General features: G+C 44.5%; 1 non-coding gene across 1 annotated transcript; it reads left to right on the top strand.

The window, feature by feature from the left end:
- The first annotated feature begins 6,023 nt into the window (after positions 1-6,023).
- Positions 6,024-6,095, top strand: TRNAC-GCA (transfer RNA cysteine (anticodon GCA)). The gene has a single exon. It is a non-coding gene; the product is annotated as a tRNA-Cys (tRNA).
- Positions 6,096-8,506: the final 2,411 nt, after the last annotated feature.

Genomic DNA, 8,506 nt, shown 5'->3' with positions numbered 1-8,506 from the left:
CTCTCCATTCCCCTGGCTCAGCCCCCACCCCCTCGCCCATCCTGGATCGCCGATGTCCACCTCACGTCCCCTCCTCCTGCAGGGTGTTCTGGAGATGTCACTGCCTCGGGAAAGCTCTCTCAAGCTGCACAGACGAGGGTTGCCCTGTTCTGTTTTTCGGACTCCCGGCACTCATCACAAGGACATCTGAGGAAGTGCGTGAGTCACAGCGTGTCGTTCTCCCGTGGGCCTGCTCCTCCAGAAAGTCGCCCCGGTGACAGCAGGAACCAGGCCGCCTGGGTGAACACGAACAGACCGAAACGCGTGGCCATAGGTGCTTACAGACTGAGCTGGGGAGCCTGTCTCAATCGGACAGGCCCCATGTCGGGCCCACTGAAGAGCCCATCAGGAAGGTCTCCGAGGCAGGGGCCCCGGACCCAAAGGGAGACAGACCTGCATTCAGTGCAGACTCCACTCCGACCCCATCAAAACCTACAAGACCTCTGTAGGCTGCCCCTACCCCACCTCGATGCCTTCTGTCTTGTCCCTTTATACTGTTTACATTCCTCCATCCATCCTGCCAAGCCAGCTCCCTCCTTAGGGCCTTGGTGGTCTCTACCCACAGCCCAGAGCGCTCTGCATCCAAATTTCTACACCCTGGCTTCTTACCATTCAGACTTCAGCTCCAATCGTCACTTCCTGATGACCCCATCTCACTACCGCCCCACCCTGTCATCTTCCATCACATCCACCTGCTTTATTTTCCTACAATATTTTCAGTATCGGAAATGATTTTGTTCATTTGTTTGTTTTCCTGTTTGTCATTCTAACCTCTCAGGATATAAGCTCCGTGAAGTCAAGGACCTTGTTTGCCTGTTCGCTGCTGAACCCTCGGTGCCAGACTAGAACCCAGAACACCATGGGTGCTTCCCAAGTGTTTGTTGAATGACCAAATGACAGTTAACCCCTCCAGTATCTGTTTTCCCATCTACAAAATAATCTGAGCTACTTTATAGGAGAAAATAATTGAACCTACCTCAAAGGGAGGATTAGAAGAGGTACGTGCAGTCCCACCAAAGTAGTAAACACTCAACATATGGAGCCTTTATCAATATTTTATATTGACATCCAGCCTAACATGGAGGGGGACCAGAGGGCAGATGTGGTGGTAACTGTTTCAGATCCCCGGAGGTGATTACAGAGGCTGATTCAACCCTCCTGTTCTTTCAGTTACCCAACCTTTGCTACAAAAGGATGGAAGAAGTATGGTTAACAGCCTGGAACTTGGACCAAGAGGTCTTGAAAATGAGTGTCTTGGAAATTTTCTGAGACTGTGTCCTCATCTGCAAAATGGACATAATTTTTCCTTATCAAAGCTTTAGTGGGTTATATGTAAATTATAATGCATATTTCCCAAATTAGTATCCAGATGTTTTGTCTTAAAGCAATTATTGATTAATTATATCATAGCAAATGGTATTGTTTGCAATTACTGGAAGGGAATATGCTTAAATTTGTTTTTCTTTTCTGATTTTGAAAGTAATACATTATATTGCAGAAAATTTGGAGGATGTAGAAAGTATGAAGATGAAAGTTTCAAAATCAGCCATAATCCCCCCTGCTTTTAGTCCTCATCTTTATGCCATGGAATGAACGATGCAAATTTAAATGCATCAGCAAGAGGAACAGTGATGCCAGCAGGTCCATGGACTTGGGCATCCCAGAAGGTAGGTTTGCTTCCCGAGAAGCCATGGAAAGTACCTGCTTGATGGAGTCTCGGGAATGACTAGGCGGGAGAAGAGGTCAGGAGGAGGGACTGGTCTTTTAAGGCTATGGCCTGAGAAGGGCATTTGAGTATAGATTAAGAGGCCCTAATTTGGATTCAGAAATATTTCCATGTCCTTAAAAGAAAAAAAAATATTTTTTACATTTCTAGGTAGTTTATGAAAATAAAACATTACTGAAAATATTTTTACATTTGTGATAATGCTCTCTGTCATTTAACACACAATCCCCTGGCTTTAAAAATATCAGTGACCTTGTCATTCACTCAACTGAGCTGTTCCCTTCTTCCTTGCATTGGGGTTTTTTAAACCTCCCTCGGAGATTCTAATGCTGCTTCCCAGGTGGCTAGTGGTAAAGAATCCACCTGCCAATGCAGGAGATGCAAGAGTCACAGGTTTGTCACCTGGGTCAGGAAGATCCCCTTGCATAGGAAGTGGCAACTTACTCCAGTGTTCTTGCCTGAAAATTTCCATGAACAAAAGAGCTGGACGTGACCAAGTGACTGAGCGTGTGCACACACACAGAGATTCTAATATGGTCAGGACTGAGAAACAGGACAGTGTGTAATTTATGCGTTATTGTGAACTATATGAAATTTAAATAGCTTGTGGTATCTTAGTTCCCCAACTAGGGAGTGAACCGGTGCCCCCTGCAGTGTGAAGTCCTAACCACTGGACTGCCAGGGAAGTCCCAATAGTTTTTGATCATGGAGATATCGCATACCTCACTTAACGACCTCTTTAGTATTCTGCATATCAGTTTCTATTTTATTTGCTTAAATATTTTAAATAACACTTACGGGGTCTTATATATCCTTGAGCCAACATTTGTTCATATTTCAGGTTTTTCTAAGGATGGATTCCAACAAAGGAAATTACTACCAAGTCAAAGGGAATTAATTATTTTAATCTCTGGTTTGACACTGCTGTTCCCCTCAAGAAAGATTGTATACCAATTACAGTCCCAATTTATACTACTAGTTCAGTTCAGTTCAGTCACTCAGTCATGTCTGACTCTTTGCGAACCCATGAATTGCAGCATGCCAGGCCTCCCTGTTCATCACCATCTCCCAGAGTTCACGCAGACTCACGTCCATTGAGTCCGTGATGCCATCTAGCCATCTCATCCTCGGTCGTCCCCTTCTCCTCCTGCCCCCAATCCCTCCCAGCATCAGAGTCTTTTCCAATGAGTCAACTCTTCTCATGAGGTGGCCAAAGTATTGGAGTTTCAGCTTCAGCATCATTCCTTCCAAAGAAATCCCAGGGTTGATCTCCTTCAGAATGGACTGGTTGGATCTCCTTGCAGTCCAAGGGACTCTCAAGAGTCTTCTCCAACACCACAGTTCAAAAGCATCAATTCTTTGGCGCTCAGCCTTCTTCACAGTCCAACTCTCACATCCATACATGACCACTGGAAAAACCATAGCCTTGACTAGACGGACCTTAGTCGGCAAAGTAATGTCTCTGCTTTTGAATATGCTATCTAGGTTGGTCATAACTTTTCTTCCAAGGAGTAAGCATCTTTTAATTTCATGGCTGCAATTACCATCTGCAGTGATTTTGGAGCCCCCAAAAATAAAGTCTGACACTGTTTCCACTGTTTCCCCATCTATTTCCCATGAAGTGATGGGACCGGATGCCATGATCTTCGTTTTCTGAATGTTGAGCTTTAAGCCAACTTTTTTACTCTCCTCTTTTACTTTCATCAAGAGGCTTTTTAGCTCCTCTTCACTTTCTGCCATAGGGTGGTGTCATCTGCATATCTGAGGTTATTGATATTTCTCCCAGCAATCTTGATTCCAGCTTGTGTTTCTTCCAGTCCAGCGTCTCTCATGATGTACTCTGCATAGAAGTTAAATAAGCAGGGTGACGATATACAACCTTGATGTACTCCTTTTCCTATTTGGAATCAGTCTGTTGTTCCATGTCCAGTTCTAACTGTTGCTTCCTGACCTGCATACAGATTTCTCAAGAGGCACATTAGGTGGTCTGGTATTCCCATCTCTTTCAGAATTTCCACAGTTTCTTGTGATCCACACAGTCAAAGGCTTTGGCATAGTCAAGAAAGCAGAAATAGATGTTTTTCTGGAACTCTCTTGCTTTTTCCCTGATCCAGAGGATGTTGGCAATTCGATCTCTGGTTCCTCTGCCTTTTCTAAAACCAGCTTGAACATTTGGAAGTTCACGGTTCACGTATTGCTAAAGCCTGGTTTGGTAAAGCATTACTTTACTAGCATGTGAGATGAGTGCAATTGTGCGGTAGTTTTTGCATTTCCTTTCTTTGGAATTGGAATGAAAACTGACCTTTTCCAGTCCTGTGGCCACTGCTGAGTTTTCCAAATTTGCTGGCATATTGAGTGCAGCACTTTCACAGCATCACCTTTCAGGATTTGAAACAGCTCAACTGGAATGCCATCACCTCCACTAGCTTTGTTCATAGTGACGCTTTCTAAGGCCCACTTGACTTCACTTTCCAAGATGTCTGGCTCTAGATTAGTGATCACATCATCATGATTATCTGGGTCGTGAAGATCTTTTTTGTACAGTTCTTCCGTGTATTCTTGCCACCTCTTCTTAATATCTTTTGCTTCTGTTAGGTCCATACCATTTCTGTCCTTTATCAAGCCCATTTTTTAATTTTTTCCTCATTTGATAGGTGGTAAACGTTAATTTTAATTTGCATTTCTTTGGTCTGAGATCTACCCTGATTCACTGAAAGGAAGCCCAGGTGGCACAGTGGTAAAGAAACTGCCTGCAGTGCAGCAGACTTACAGGACACTTCCAGAAGTTACAAGTTCAATCCCTCGGTCAGGAAGATCCCTTGGAGTAGGAGATAGCAATCTGCTCTAGTATTATTGCCTGGAAAACTTACAGGGACTGAGGAGCCTGGCAGGCCACAGCCCAGGGAGTCACAAAGAGTCAGACACAACTGAGCATGCACCATCAATGCACTGATGGCCTAAGTGGGCCCTTTACACATTATTTGCAATAGTTTGTGATAAATTACAAAAATATTTTCCCAACTTGCCATTAATCTCTCAGTTTTGTTCATATTCCTAAACTCTTCATGTTTATGTAGCCAAAACTACTGATATTTTCTGTTGGAATTTCTTCCATACCTTCCCTGCTGTCCAGACATTAGTTAGGTATTCATTTATATTCTCTTCTCCTATATGTTTGGTTTTGTTATACACAATGCTTTAATCCTCTTGGGCTGTGTTTTGATGTACAAAAAGAAGGTGCGTTGCTACTTAATTATTTTTCCCAAATAGCTAATTAAACTCTCCCAGTTTCATTTATGTAAATAACCTTTCTTTTCCCGTCTGAATTCACGACTGCTCTAACTCTGGGCTGTAAAGCACGGGGTTAAGTGTGTGGGCTCCAGCGCCAGGCGGCCTGAGTTTGCATCCGGCTTACTAATCACGTCTCCTTGGACTGCTTTCTGCACATCCCGGCGCCTCGGGTTCCTCAGCTCTGCTGCCGGGGTACCGATCACAGCCCTGCGTCAGAGGGTTGTTGTGACCGTCATCACTGCTCAGGCACTTGTGACGATCTTTCATCACGTTTGTAATGTTTTCCCGGGTCCGGGTGTCAGGTGTTCTTAGATGTTCTAATAATTACAGTGGAAAAGTCCTCCACTGGCGCTCCTGTTATACTCACAATTTTCTTTGCTCCCTATTTCATTTTTGGAAATAAATGGTCTGTCTTGTATTTCTTAGGCCTGGTCTTCCGATTACTTCTTAAGGAAGGAGTTTGAAAAAAGGGCACTGCTTGATTGGGCTGGAGGAAGGACGACTAGCCGAGGTCTGGTGGTTAGGAGAGCAGAGCCCTGAGGGGCTTGCAGGGCGGTGGGAAGAGGAAAGATAGGCAGCGAAGAAGAGGAGACCGAGGACGAGACCGAAGGCAAAGGGCAGATAGAGCAGGACGAACAAGGCGGGCCGGGCTCGGACCCGAGTTTGGCAGTGTGGGAGAGTTCCGAGCCACCTGCGTTTTCTCCTGGTAACCCGAGAGGGCCTCAACCTCTGCGCTTCTGGGTCAGAGGGCCTCAACCTCTGCACTTCCGGGTGTGGGCTGAAGACTGTGACCGAATCGATCTTCCCACCAACCTGAAGAGCAAGACCGGTTGGATTTCAGAGCAGGAGGACCAGTCTGGAATGACCATGGGTGTTGGAGCCCATGGAGGGGGCTGCGGAGGTTGGCAGGGTCCAGATGTAGCTACAGCAGCATAAAGGTGTGAGGTGAGACCGCCATATAACAGCAGGGGGTGTAGCTCAGGGGTAGAGCATTTGACTGCAGATCAAGAGGTCCCCGGTTCAAATCCGGGTGCCCCCTTCTGATGCTCCATTTTGGAGTTTGGCATAGTCGACCTTCCTTGGGTTCCTGCAACTCTCCCTGTAGTTCAAGCAACCCCTCTACCCTGAAAACAACACCCACTTCTGAAGAGAGATTCCTTCCTGTCTTCGCACTGTCGTTTCATCCCCACAGGAGACCTGCAAGATCAGGATTTGGGGATGACAGTCAATCCAATCCTCTCAGTCCACCAGCCAGGCTGGTTTTCCCAAGGCCAAGGTCTCCACCAGTGCTCCCTCCAGGAACAGAACGCAAGCTACATATCTGAATTTACATTTACTAGTAGCCCCCTTAAATATTTAAAGTAAAAAAGGGAAAATGGGTGAAGGGGGTCAAAAGGTACAGAATTAGATAAATAAGTCTTGAGGAGCAATGTACAGCATGGTGACTATAGTCGCTGTATTAACAATATTTTATTGTATATTTGAAAGTTGCTAAGAGAGTAGACCTTGAAAGTTCTTATAACAAGGGAGGAATGTAACTATGTGAGGTGCCTGATGTTAACTAGACTTCTTGTGGTGATCATTTGTCAATATTTACATGTATCAAATCATGTTGTACACCTTTGATATTACATTGTATGTCAATTATATCTCATTAAAACTGGGGGAAATGTTTTCATAAAAATAAAGTAAAACGACATCAGCAAAATGAATCTCCTTTTGTGGAGGGGGCGTGCTCTGCAGCTTGTGGGATCTTCGTTCCCCAACCAGGGAGCAAATCCCCGCACTCTGAAAGTGCCAAGTCCTAACCACTGGGCCACCAAGGAATGCCCCAACCATCCACATTTTAAAATCCAGTATATCCAAAACATTATCATTTCAGCATATGACCAATGTAAAAATTTATAAATGAGGTAAATCCTTGAAATCTGGCTGCAATGTCCTCTTAAGGTACCTGTTCATCTGGACCAGCCGCCTGTGGACTGGGGGCAGCTCTGCAGCACGGGGAACCTTGCTGGCTTCTTGCCGTTTTCAAGGAAATGGGGAGCCAGGGGCTGGTCAGGGTCCTAGGAGGCTCCTCTTGCTCCCCAGGGTGTGATGGATGGAAAGAGCCCCAGGGAGGAGCCATCGCCCCACCTTCCTCATCATCACGAGGGAAGTTAGCCAGCAGCAGGGAGGGCTGTTCCCCACAGGACAGAGACTGGGGTCCAAGGCAACTCTGGGGGTACATAGGAGACCCATAGGTTTCCAGGTCCCTGGACAGCCTCTTTCAATTGTCTTTTTTCTGCAGACCAAGTATGTTTAATAAAAATACTTCTGATTCAGGTGCTGGAGTAACTGGTAAGCTCAGAGCAAAGTAGGCTAATTGAAAAATATTCTCAGAGACTTCCCCGGTAGTCTCATGGTCAAGATGCTATGCTCCCAAAGCCTGGGTCACAGGTTCAATCCTTGGTTGGGGAGTTATAACCAGACATGCTACATGGTGTATAGCCAAAACACAAAAGAAAATTTTAAAAAATATTAAGCACTTTTAAAAGTACCCAGTTGCAATTTTCTTATATTGCAGTATATAAACATTTTAGCCACAAAATTTCACAGGTCTTTCTTGTCTTTTTGCTTCCCTTCAAAGTACATTTCTTTAATTTTTTTAATTAATGGCCACATCATGTGGCATGTGGGATCTTATTTCCCAAACCAGGGATTGAAACTTCGTCCCCTGCATTGGAAGCACAGAGAGTCTTAACCACTGAACAGCCAGGCAAGTCCCTCAAAGTACATTTCTTCTACCAAAATATTTGTAAGACAGAGCTCTTGAAATGAGTATGATTCTCCTGAATATTTCACCAAATTTAGATGTTGTAAAGTCCCAAGCTTTGAAAATTTCATTCCCTTCAGGTACAGAATGTAAATTTATTCAATTGAAATGAAGAACGTCAGCCAAAGATTCTTTTCAGACCATGCAAGCACAATTTTAGAAATTCAGAATTAAATCTTGTATACCATGTGAACTTTCATTGTTTAATGTGTTCAGTTTCTCTCTTGCTTTTGCAAGACTACGTCTCAATGTCTTTCTGTTTGCAAATTTTATTTTCGTTTATTGCAACTCTCTAAAGGTTTCAAAAGCTGAAGTTCTGGGGCACACATTTGTTTGAAAACTTTGATTAAGGATTTCCAACAGGTTTGTGTAAGTGTAGTGTGTTAGTCGTTTAGTCATATCTGACTCTTTGGGACCCTATGGACTGTAGCCCACCAGGCTTTTCTTGTCCATGGGATTCTCCAGACAAGAATACTAGAGTGGGTTGCCATTCCCTTCTCCAGGGGATCTTCCTGACCCAGGGATCAAACCTGGGTCTCCTGCATTACAGGCAGGTTCTTTACCATCTGAGCCACCAGTGGAGGTTTGTGCAAAACACAATTCTGGGTGCCTATTTTTACAAAGAAAAAAAAAAA

Source organism: Capricornis sumatraensis, chromosome 5 (assembly GCF_032405125.1).
Source record: "Capricornis sumatraensis isolate serow.1 chromosome 5, serow.2, whole genome shotgun sequence".
Taxonomy (NCBI): domain Eukaryota; kingdom Metazoa; phylum Chordata; class Mammalia; order Artiodactyla; family Bovidae; genus Capricornis; species Capricornis sumatraensis.
Note: the sequence above shows the minus strand (reverse complement) of the source record. Positions and strands in the feature narration are given on the sequence as shown.